The 12,368-nt window shown below is 36.3% G+C and overlaps 1 protein-coding gene across 4 annotated transcripts in view; it reads right to left on the minus strand.

Annotated features, from left to right (window-relative positions):
- The window catches only part of Usp15 (ubiquitin specific peptidase 15), a 102,346-nt gene that overhangs the window by 28,189 nt on the left and 61,789 nt on the right, over nucleotides 1-12,368 (minus strand). The gene's annotated exons all lie outside the window — the stretch shown is intronic.

Consider the following 12,368-nt stretch of genomic DNA (forward strand, 5'->3'; position numbering starts at 1 on the left):
GGAAAAAAAAAACCACATTCACACTGACCAAAGTTGTTTCTTGTCATCACTCTTTAGTCAGGACAATGTAAAGGCATTATAAGCAAGCCAGAGATGACTGGAAATGTACAGGAGGAGATACTCAGGGTATGTGGCAATATAAGCCACATAACAGCAAACACTCTGTGTGTCTGTGGGTTTTCAGATCAATCCCTCATGGATACCAGGACAACTGTATTCACTGCTTCTGCAGCCAGTGCCTTACCATACAGGAACAGTTTTCAAACCTGCCGTGTGGCTGGCAGCAGTTTTTAGAAAGGGTAGTGCTGACCAGTAACCTAAAAAGACAAACTTTAGGAAGACCCTGGGTGTGTTCTTTTGATAGCTCTAATAATAATCCAATTTTCTTTTATGAAAATTAAGAGTGGAGAATTTTTGCAGCTTTTATTTTCATCTGAATTAATTCCTGAAGAAAAAAATTTTTAAAAGATGGTAGAAACACATCTCCCCCAATATTTTACCTTATGATGGAATAATTTTAAACTGATGATATATATAATCTGACCTCAGTAAGAGCCAAGTTACTTTATTAAGGAATGTTTGAATATGCAATGTGTCACATACACATACAATCATGTAAGTCGTACAAACAGCCATATATATCTGTTTGTCTTGGAGTCCAGTGACAAAAGTGCTATATAAGAAACCGCTGCTTGCATGTAACTTTTTAAAAAAACCACTTTGTTCAGAGTCTCAATCAATATTCATGGATATCAAAGCTTTGGAGAAATAGTGTGCAACTAAGTTAAATCGGCTTTGGAGCTCTGAAAGGTTCAGCTTGCTGGGTTCATACAGGTAATTCAAATTAAGAGCATATTACGTAGTCTGGTCAAAAGACGAGGTAGGCATATTCTACTTTTAGTTCTTTCAAGTAAATTATGATACTCTTTTTTTTTTAAAAAAATCAACTTATGTTTGCTAAGTAATCATAATTATCTATAAAATCTGAATGTAGTCTAAATTGGTAGTCTAGCCCCACCCCTCAAGATGAAGGTGGAAACGTATTAGTATCCCGGCTGGAGCTGACTGTCAGATCCTCCCCTCTTCCTAGCTCATCTAAGTGGTCTGAGAATAATGACACCTGCTATGGCTGAGGCCCCCCCCCCCCCCCCCCCCCCCCGTGCTCTTATTGCACTGTACTTCTGGTTGTGAGATAAGATCTTAAGTGGCCCAGGCTAGCCTTGAACTTCTCGTTTCTTGCCTTGGTCTCCAGAACAACTATGATTACTGACCACTACTAGGTTTAGTCATTATTTTATGATTCAGGTTGGGCTCTGCAGGTCTTTAGAGTCCTTTATGTTTGCCTACAGTATAGAAACAGGCTTTGTAGTAAGAGAGAAATACATAGGGAGTTTATAATGTAGATGGTAAGGAAGGGAAAGAATACTGCCTGCTTGTTCTCAAGTCCTTTTATGCTTCAAAAATCTTATACTCTACTTGAGTTTCACTTTCACTTTCAGTTCTAAACCGTGCACTGGAGGAAGGGCCAGGCAATAGAGAACACATCAGGACACAGATGTGGTCACCTTGCAGCACCCTTTGATTTACCACAAGTAGATCAACACAAAACAGAAAATTAGGCTAAGAGGCAGTCACAGCAATATATAACAACTAGCACCAGTTCCAAATCTTCTATTTGATTTGGTCAGGATTACGATAATTAATTATTATACTTATACAAAAAAACAAATTTATGAATAATTTCTGAACTTTATTTTTACTAAGTTATTCATGGTTTGTTTTGTTTTGTCTTTTTGAGACAGGGTTTCTCTGTGTAGCTTTGGAGTCTGTCCTGGAACTAGCTCTTGTAGAGAGACCATGCTGCCCTCGAACTCAAAGAGATTTGCCTACTTCTGACTCCTCGGTGCTGGGATTAAAGGTGTGCACCACCACTGCCTGGCTCATGTGTATTCTTAACTTATAAGACCTTTCAAATACAAAAAAAAAAAAATTAACTCTCTACCAGTGGTCTTTTAACTATGTTTAATTATGTTACTGCCTTGCTATAAAACCTTTAACAGGTTAGAGAGAGGGTTCAGTGATTTAGAGCATTGGCTGTTGTTCTTCTAGAGGTCCTGAGTTCAATTCCCAGCAACCACATGGTGGTTCAAAACCATCTATAGTGAGATTTGATGTCCTCTTCTGACATAAAGTTGTATGAGTAGATAGAGTACTTATAAAAAGTAAATCTTAAAAAAAAAAGGCTCGGCAGTAGTGGCACACACCCTTAATCCAGCACTTGGAAGGTAGAGGCAGGATAATATCTGTGAGTTTGAGGCCAGTGTGGCCTACAAGGTGAGTCCCAAGACAGACTCTCTTTCCCAAGAGAAACTCTGTCTTGAAAAATAAAAAACAAACAAAAAAACCTTTAGTAACTTCTTATAGTCATACTAGAACACCAATTCTTAGACAAGTCTCTTATTCATCTATGTCCTTGACAAATGCCTTTAATTACTTTCTTCACTGACAGTCTCTTAACTTCTATGCTTCCTCTCAATACGTAACGTGCACAACTTCACCTATCTGAAAACCTATTTTCATGCCTTATTAGCTCCATCATCTAAATGAGATCTGGGTGTCCTGCCGGGAATGTGTTTTCAGATCCTCAACAAAGTTTCCTGCTGGGCTTGCACACTGCTCAGTTCACTTTCACTATAGCACTGGTTTTACATATTTTGTAACATCGTTGCTAATTTATGTCACATGGGCTATAACTTTCATATCTGTAATCTTCAGCACTTGGCATTGGTCATACATAATAAATACATATGTTTAATAAAATGTTTTGCCTGTATTTACTAATTTATTCTCTCAGTTTTTATTCCTTTCTCTCATTATCTAACACAGAGTATTCAATTTTTGTCTAATAAAATCTTAGCACATGTGGTAAGTATATATTTGCTTATAATGAATGACTTCAAAAGCACCGTAAAAACCCAAGGATGAAAGCAAAAGGACAATATGTATTGAACCCATTTCACCTTTATGTCTGAGTTTTCTCTTGGCTTTGCAGTGAACCTGTTCTGATCCTCTAGACTAGTTCTTATTTTCACAGGGACACAAGTCAGTTTGAACAGTACCGCCACACTAAAGAATGAAATACAAATACTCTTAACACGTAGGGGCCTGGACTACTTATAGAGATGTCATAGTTCTGTTTCTCTAACAACTTATAAAATCACATGAATACAGAGATCCAACAGCTAGCCAACCATGTTACTAATTACACAAATAACATTAACTTAAATTCTAAGTGATGTCAGAAATTTCTCTAATCTTCCAAGTATTGGTACATTTACAAGTTGTGTTCTTTAAAGATTTAAATAAAGTAAGGACCAGTTACTATAACTTTGGGTACAAATTTCAAGAGAATTAAGGTCAAGCATCCAGGTGTCTCTGTGTCACAGGTGCCATTCAACCCATGTAAAACACCATCATTTGGGGAGAAAAGCAGCAGCCAGTTTCTTAAGCTCGGTTGGTTGTGTTGCTGTTTGATGTGAAATTATTGTTTATTTTTTTGATAGCTTAGGTTTTTTACTAACGAGTTCTATTTATTTATTTATTTATTTATTTAAGATTTCTGTCTCTTCCCCGCCACCGCCTCCCATTTCCCTCCCCCTCCCCCAATCAAGTCCCCCTCCCTCCTCAGCCCGAAGAGCAATCAGGGTTCCCTGCCCTGTGGGAAGTCCAAGGACCACCCACCTCCATCCAGGTCTAGTAAGTTGAGCATCCAAACTGCCTAGGCTCCCACAAAGCGAGTACGTGCAGTAGGATCAAAAACCCATTGCCATTGATCTTGAGTTCTCAGTAGTCCTCATTGTCCGCTATGTTCAGAGAGTCCGGTTTTATCCCAGGCTTTTTCAGACCCAGGCCAGCTGGCCTTGGTGAGTTCCCAATAGAACATCCCCATTGTCTCAGTGTGTGGGTGCACCCCTTGCGGTCCTGAGGATGTGAAATTATTATATCATTTAGTGTTTTCATACGATCTTATCTTAAAATGAGAAAAGCCTTTGATGATTGAAATAGGATGCTTAGACTGGCTGCCACTGCACATAATGTTCTAAAGAATAACTCATTTTTAGTGTGTGTGTGCATGTTTCTCTATATTTAAATGAGGAAATTACCCTCTTAGACTTAAAAGATACTAGGAATACTAGATAATAGAGTACGGACTAACAGTCTTTTGTATCGTATGTAACCTAAACACGTCCTTGACTGTACAATTCAGTAAAACTTTAATTTCTTAACATATATGGTAGTTGCTAGCAAAACCAAAGCATATATGAGCACATTATAAGAAAAACCAGATGCATGTATTAGTAAATGCACTAATTTCCTTACATTCAGCCACCTGACACTGTCAAACATCAAAATCAAGAAAGTTAGATCTTCTCATTATTTATAATAAAATGGGGCCCAAATATGAGAAAATGATTTGATATTAAGACACACATGCATATAATATTTTCTGAGATATGGTTCTATTATATAGCCAAACTGAATATGAAATCCTGATCTGCCTCCCTCAGCTTTCCCAGTATGGGGAAAAAAAAATCATAAAAATCTTAAGCCATGTTTTGTTTTAATTATAATTGGGTTAGAGTTTGTTCCTCAAACAAAGGTGAAATTTTTTGAAGATGATATTAAAGATAAAGTAATACCATGCTTGATAGTGCCATTATGAAATTACTATCATGTACAAATATCTATACTAATTAAAAATAAAGTAATAAAGCAGAAACTAGACAAAAGGGTTTTTTGTTTGATTGTTTTTTTGAGACAGGGTTTTTCTGTAGCTTTGGAGACTGTCCTGGAACTAGCTCTTATAGAACAGGCTGACCTCGAACTCACAGGGCTCTGCCTGCCTCTGTTTCCCGAGTGCTGGGATTAAAAATGCATCACCACCACCTGGCACAAAAGAGATTCTTAATAGTATCTTCGGCCGGGCGGTGGTGGCGCACGCCTTTAATCCCAGCACTTGGGAGGCAGAGGCAGGCGGATCTCTGTGAGTTCGAGGCCAGCCTGGTCTACAAGAGCTAGTGCCAGGACAGGAACTAAAAAGCTACAGAGAAACCCTGTCTCGAAAATCAAAAAAAAAAAAAAAAAAAAAAAGAAAAAAAAAAAGAAATAGTATCTTCAACTCAATGCAAAAGAGGAAAAAGTAAACAACTTATGTTAATGAATAGGTAAGGTACTTAGCAACCAGGTTAAATATTTCTATATTTAAATATTTAAAAACTGATTCCATGCAAGCTTACAGTGTAACATATTGTTAAGAGCAACAGAAATTTAAGGATGAATAATTAAATTTCATATTTGGTGTATATATGGTAATCTTTTTGCCTTTACTAATTTAGCTTTCATGACAGAGTGATGGGAGACAACTCAAGGTTGAGTATAAAAGCTATTATAGCAAGTTCCTGACGAGGAGAAACAGTCAGAAAGGTGACGGACACAGGACAACACGCACAAGACTCAGACAAGCAAAGGCACACCAAATCCCAGCATGGAGATGGAGGTGGACAGTAAGTGTCACCCCTAGCCAAGGAGCTAGTGACAGCTGATAACTGTTAGGGAAGGAGAGACAGTCTTCTCTAAGAGAGAGTCCCTGACAAGTGGCAGGACACACATTCAGAAATATAAGCACAACATAAATCGGATTGAATGAGTTTAACCAACAAACAATGAAATATTTTATACTGGAATCTGCAAATTTATTATTATTCAATTTAAATTAGGAGTCTTACTATAACCCCTTATTAATGTAGTGAACGAGCCTTTGCGTGCACTCCTTGGAGAGCTCTCTCACACACAGTGCCCCACCTTAGTCTACCAAGGGGTAATTAGTATTTATCCTTCCTCAGGGAGACTTTGTACTTCCAATTTGCTGACAGCATCAATGTGTCAGTCACCGCTGTAGATCTAGCACAACGCTGGCTGAATAGCCCAAGAAAGTGTTAGCTGAATGACAGTATCGAGTAGAGACCAGAAATGGTCCTTACAACACTGGGAGAGGAAGAGACACAAAAGGACACAACTTACACCTGCTTATAATAATATTTATCCAAAAGTTAGATATTTCCAAAAAATCCTGTTTTTTTTTTTTTTTGAGACAGGGTTTCTCTGTGTAGCTCTGGATGTCCTGGAACTTACTCTGTAGGTCAGGCTAGCCTTTGATCTCACAGATCCGCTTGCCTCTGCCTCCTGACGGCTGTGATCAAAGGTGTGTGTCACCACAGCCCAGCTCAAAAAGTCCCCTTAAGGCTTAAAGAGGCATTATGTAAGCTTCAGAATGAAAGAAAATGATGACTGTCAAAGCCTCAATATCTACAAAACTACATCTATATAAGTTAAAACTATTTTTCTAAATCTTTAGCCAGGAACCAAGCAAAAATTCTACTGGAATTCTAAATACTCAAATGTCTCATCTATTGGGCACTCTGCTATATGGTTCAATGTAAATAGAACTTTATCCACTGCAACCCTCAAGAACAGTAAAATAAATACAGAACACTTCAGGTATTTTATAAAAAATTATCTAAAACTTAGCCCAATATTCTAAAAACTAGAATACTATGTGAAATGTTTAGTTACTTAAATGACGGATGTACTGCACCTAATATTTCTTGCTATACGTATACACATATCCTTTCATAAGTACATTAGTATTTGAAAGTAAAAGACTTAATCTGTCACTAAGTTATGTTCTGGCCAGTGAGACTTATGTCTCCTGAATTCTCTGAAAAAACTTTTAGGTGATGTATTTTGAGTCTTAATAAACTTCTATTTTATTTATTTTTTGATTAAACTGAAAAACTCAAAATCTTACTATACAACCAAAACCGAGTCTGAAACCAACATATGAATAATTAATAGCCATCCCATAACTTGCAATGAATCTGGAATTTCCCCAGTACCTGGAAAATAGTCAAAGTAATCCCCTTCAAAAAGAGAAAGTTGTCTTTTGTAAAGCTGAGTGTGAACCACTCCCTCTCTGCTCAGGTGCTCCAGTAGCCCAATTCTCAAGTGCTCATGTATGCTCACTACTTTAGTAAACCGGTAACTAGAACAGGAAAGAAAACAGACTTAATTTTTCATTGCCTAAAGCTTTTGAGTTTTGCAACTTATTCTGTAACTGATCAAAATGAATGTCACTCAATACTTTTTAAAAAACAGCTACTCCTTCAAACTGAAAAACCCAATCCCAATAAGGGACTTGCTTTTATTTTCTTATGATTTTAAAATAAAACCCAAAGAAATATATGCTTACAACCATTTTAGAATATTCTCAGGTAACGTTTTCTAAATTTTAAGTGCAGTGACTGAAGACTCCTTTTTTACTTCAATTGATTTTTGTGTCAACTGTTGTCCTCCCTGCTGTGACAACATTATGAGCATTTTGAATGGCACTCTGTTCTAACCAAAATAACTGCCTGCAGCTCTTCACCCAGACAGCAGCCCCTGGGAAGTCTAAGGCAAGCATCCATGTGATGAGCTGCACACATAGGGGGCTTTGTCAAGGTGATTAAAAAATGAGTCTTTTAATAACACGATACTTTTATTTTTTTTTAATTTCTTCTAGAAAAGTAAGATCTCAACACCCTAGAGATAAATTCTAAGGATCCCTACAAACTTACTTTGTGAAGCAAATAGAATTATGGCTCTTTTAGCTTTATATTTATATTTTCCAAACTTTTCAAAAGAGAACAAATTTGGGCAAATAAAAGCAGATATACTTTTCTTCAATTATTTCTTGCTCTAATTATCCCTCCCCCATTCAAGTAGTCAATAAGGTATGAGCTACCTCTACTGAAAACACTGGGATCTTATATCAAGTAAACCCCCTCCACTGCCTACTCCCCTACTTCACTCTGTTTCATCTTTTTGAGGTGGGGTCTGGCTACGATTCAGGGTGGCCTGGATATCAGTCTCTCTACTTCAGCCTCCTACATGATGACAAGAGCCTGCTACCACATCCAGCCTAGTGAACACATACTCAAAGGGAGTGTTCTGGTCAGGTAAGGATGCTCTTCTTACACCATCATTGTTAGTGTGACTCCTAGTTATGATACGGATGAAACCAAACTTCACTGAATGTCTCACTTTATTCCTTCCTCATGGTGTTTCTTCATGTTGTATCAAATCCAATAAAAAATTATCATCAAAGTTCTGGAAGTATGACAATTGATAACATACATTTTGTTGGGTAGCAAAGAAATATTAATCCCTTTCCTCTTCTTTCATCTATAAGATTTAGAAAGGATAATCCTAAATTTACCAAAAATATTACTTAAGTAAGTATGCCCCTTCCTTACTATAAAGTATATATTTACCCTACAGATTACTTATAGCAAGCACATCCTTTAACTATGGATGTCACTATCTAAAAAAGTTGTCATAATTCTTTTGAACAGCACAAGAAACTGAATATTCATATTGAAGAGCACATGAAATTGAATAGAAGATTCCTTCTGAATGCATATGTACAAGTCTGTGATGAACTACACTACCAACAAGGCCATAAGGCTATTACAGACTTTAGGTATGGAGTATTTTAATCAAGTTTTAACACTACTAGGCCTCCACAGCAATTAGCTAATTAAAACCATTCTTAGCAATAGGCTATTCATTAGTGATTTCTATTTACATATTTTATGAAAACAAGTAAAAACCATAAGGTTCAAATAATTTTAACAAAGTGTAAGCTCTACTTATTTTCAAAGCCGACAAATTCATTTTAACGTGAAATAACCTCTTAACTCATTAAGACTGAGACACTAAATGTCGTTTTTTTTGTAAGCATGATAGAAAAAGGAGTTAAGAATAGAAAAAGGAATTAAGAAAATAATGGCTTCTTAATTTTTTTCAGTATATATTCCTTTTCCATAATGTTCAGTATAGAAACATTTTTAGATAAATATTAAGAATTGTGTGATTTGTTAACTGTTTTAACTTTCAACGGCATGGGATGGGAAAAAACATTATTATATTCGTTAAGAGAAACAATGAAGTCATGCACTTCTATGTCTCAACTCATTACAAGACGCCTGCACTGACAATAAACAGAAGTATTATGTGATACCATGAATTATGAAGCATTAGATTATTTTTGTAAGAAAAAATTTAAGCAATTATTCCACAAGTATTTATCACTGAAAACCAGCATTTCAAGAGAACTGTAATGGTAGGACTAATATTCATTTGTGGGGCACAAACTATAATGTTTACATAATATTTGTTTATAATGCTTTCATCTTTCAACTGCAAGGCGTTAACTATTGTATGTCAGAGTTCTATTTAAATTACTGAGCTCTTCTGGAGTTCTTTTGCAGCTCTAGAAATACTACTACTCAGGTACAAGTCAAGTACATGTCTGGTAAATAAATGACTTTTTTCTAATGCAATATTTCTCAAACCAATTTGTGGAGTGATCAACTGAAAAAAAAAACCCTTCTAAATCACTAAAGATTGGCACTTTTGTCAAACAAATTAAAAACACCATATAAAAAACCACGTCTGATTATTACAAAAGTATAAAATTACTCTATCAAATTGACACAGAAGACTTTGATCTCTTATAATTTCTGAAACTCTTCCATCACTGACCAGTTCAGTGACACCACAGACAAGATATAAGCTGAGAGAAACACTGTGCTAGCATTATTATTATTATCATTATTATTATCTGGTACCATGCTAAATACCGAAGACATAAAAGAAATTAACAACAGCCTCTGCTTTCACAATGACCACTGCAGGTCATTCAGTAGAAAGGGACAGAAGGAGGGGGAGCGCTCAGAGTGTAGACAAAGAAATCTGACACAGCATAAATTCTAAGAACTCGAAGACCTTTACACTGATCTGGCTAAAGAGATAAGCTGGTTACAATTTAAATTTTATTCTTAGGTTATCTAAAAAAAAAATTAACAATGAATTTTGAAGCAGTATACTGAATGGCCTGGAAGATCATAAATGATACATGAGAGATGACCTGTCGATCTACTTTGGTGTTTTCCATCATAAGAGCAGCTGAGTACTGAAACAGTGCAAACAGTGCACATGCAGAGGAAACGACCAATATAAGTGCATGTCAGATGCAGTCAACAGGGCTGGGGACTGGGAGTCTCAGGTTTGTCTTGGGTTAGTGGATGAATGGTTATCTATCACAAAGTGTAAGAAAATCCAATGTTTTGGTATGTACCAACAATCCCAGCACCCAGCAGACAGACAGGACTGCTGTGAGCTCAAAGTCATCTTGGTCTAAACAGAAAGTTCTAGGTCAGTCACATGACAATCAACTAACCAATAAAGGGTCAGGGCCAGAGTTAATAGACATGTTGCATCTGAGTCATTTGTAAGCTACCTTGGCATAAATATTCACTGAACATTTCTATGTTAAGGTTGAAACTCAGGAGGGAGAATTATACTTGGGACAGATTTGGGACTTGTCAGTATATAAATAGATATTAAAATTTCAAAGGTAAAGGGGCAATAAAGAACAAAAGGTAATTTCTGTGAAGGAGTATCCGACTACTATCAGCTGACACAGACTATTCATGTGTCAAGTATGTCTTGTCTTAAGCTCTTTCTCTCAGATGAAGAAAACTATGAAATTTCTTTCTTTTCTTTTCTTTTTTTTTTTTTTTTTGGATTTTTCGAGACAGGGTTTCTCTGTAGCTTTTGGTTCCTGTCCTGGAACTATCTCTTGTAGACCAGGCTGGCCTCGAACTCACAGAGATCCGCCTGCCTCTGCCTCCCGAGTGCTGGGATTAAAGGCGTGCGCCACTACTGCCAGGCACTATGAAATTTCTTTATCCAGGGATCCAGGGTGATACAATTATAAAGGGGCAGAGCTACAGTTTGAATCCTGGCAGTATGGTTTAAAAAACCACGTGTTTACCCACGCCACTTAGCTGACAGCTCACAGTACAATGAGAACTCCAAAATAGCAATGACAAAGTGGAAGGAGCAGACTATTCTTTTCAAGGTCATGGGTCCTCCTAGTCCTATCCTCCATTTAAAAACCTGTATATAAAGCTTAAAAAAATAGTGAAGAAAGAAAGTTTAAGTAAAGGACAATGGAGACATAGGCTGGGAAAGTGTGCAGACTCCAGGAGGGGGGCAGGGTAATTACGACACATGCATTACTATTTTTAGTACGGCATTCAATGATAATACAGTTAAGAATAAAAGGAATCTGGAATTACATTTTATTTCTCTCAGAAGGCTTTTCCTATGAAGTAATAATGTTTTCTTTGAAAAACAAACACTGAAATAATTCTGACAAAATATGTATTATTTAGAAAAACTCTTAGCAATTACTCATAACCCTTCTATTACATCAATGTCAGCAAAACTGAGGCAGTCAAATCTAGTAAACACAAAATCAGGTATATAACAGAGATACTATAAATAACCAGTGTATATTATGCTAAATATTTCATGTGACTTTTTTTTTTAAAGCATTTCAACATGTGAAGAAGTATCAATAGGATGGACGGGATTCTAACACACACTGAGTACATGAATGGCGTGCTTTGGCTGTGGTAAAGTAGATTTGATTTTTATGAAAGAAATAAAACAGGAATAAGACATGAGGTAATGTTTGTAGCTCTGGTAATATCCTGCTATGGTATCGCAGGCATAGATAACCTGAAACAAGATGAACAGTAACGTTCTCTACAAAATAAATTAAAAAGCTAACTCAAAAGGTGCTATCTGCTGAAGTGTGGTAGAGACCTGCCTAACATGTGCATGGCACTGAGTTTGATCAACAGCACTAAAAGCAGTAAAATAAAATATCCACTTCTTAGTAAAGCACCACTTATTTTCTGATGGCTTTTTATACTCAAAATATTATGCAGATCATGTATTCTGATATACCTTTGGTATTCCTTAGTCTATTACACTTAGTAATATGAACGTCCAGAAGCAGGTATTGTCTTTGTTTGTATGAGTCATGTCTATAATAGACACTTAATGGCTATTTTTTCTCAGCTGATAAAGTAACTAGTAAAACAATTAGTTTATTTTCTTGGTTGCTTTGCCCTCTTCTCAGTTGAACTTTGCTCATTTTTCTCTAGATGAATTTAGTAAATTTGTTTCATGTACCACATAAGTAAACACTGCTTGGAAAAAACTCAAGTTAACAAATTAATGTCATTCTAAATTAGTGCCGCATGATCCCAAATAAGCCCCCAATTACACCCTTCTAATCCTCTGAGAATGATGCTATTTTTTGGAGATAAAATAATTCATTACAAAAATCTAGAAAATATTTGTATTCACAATTCTTTTTTTCTCCTACCAAACCTAAGTGCCTTTCCTCA

The sequence above is a fragment of the Microtus oregoni genome, unplaced genomic scaffold (assembly GCF_018167655.1).
Source record: "Microtus oregoni isolate MIOR12 unplaced genomic scaffold, Mior012 000001F_ref0000356, whole genome shotgun sequence".
NCBI classification, from domain to species: domain Eukaryota; kingdom Metazoa; phylum Chordata; class Mammalia; order Rodentia; family Cricetidae; genus Microtus; species Microtus oregoni.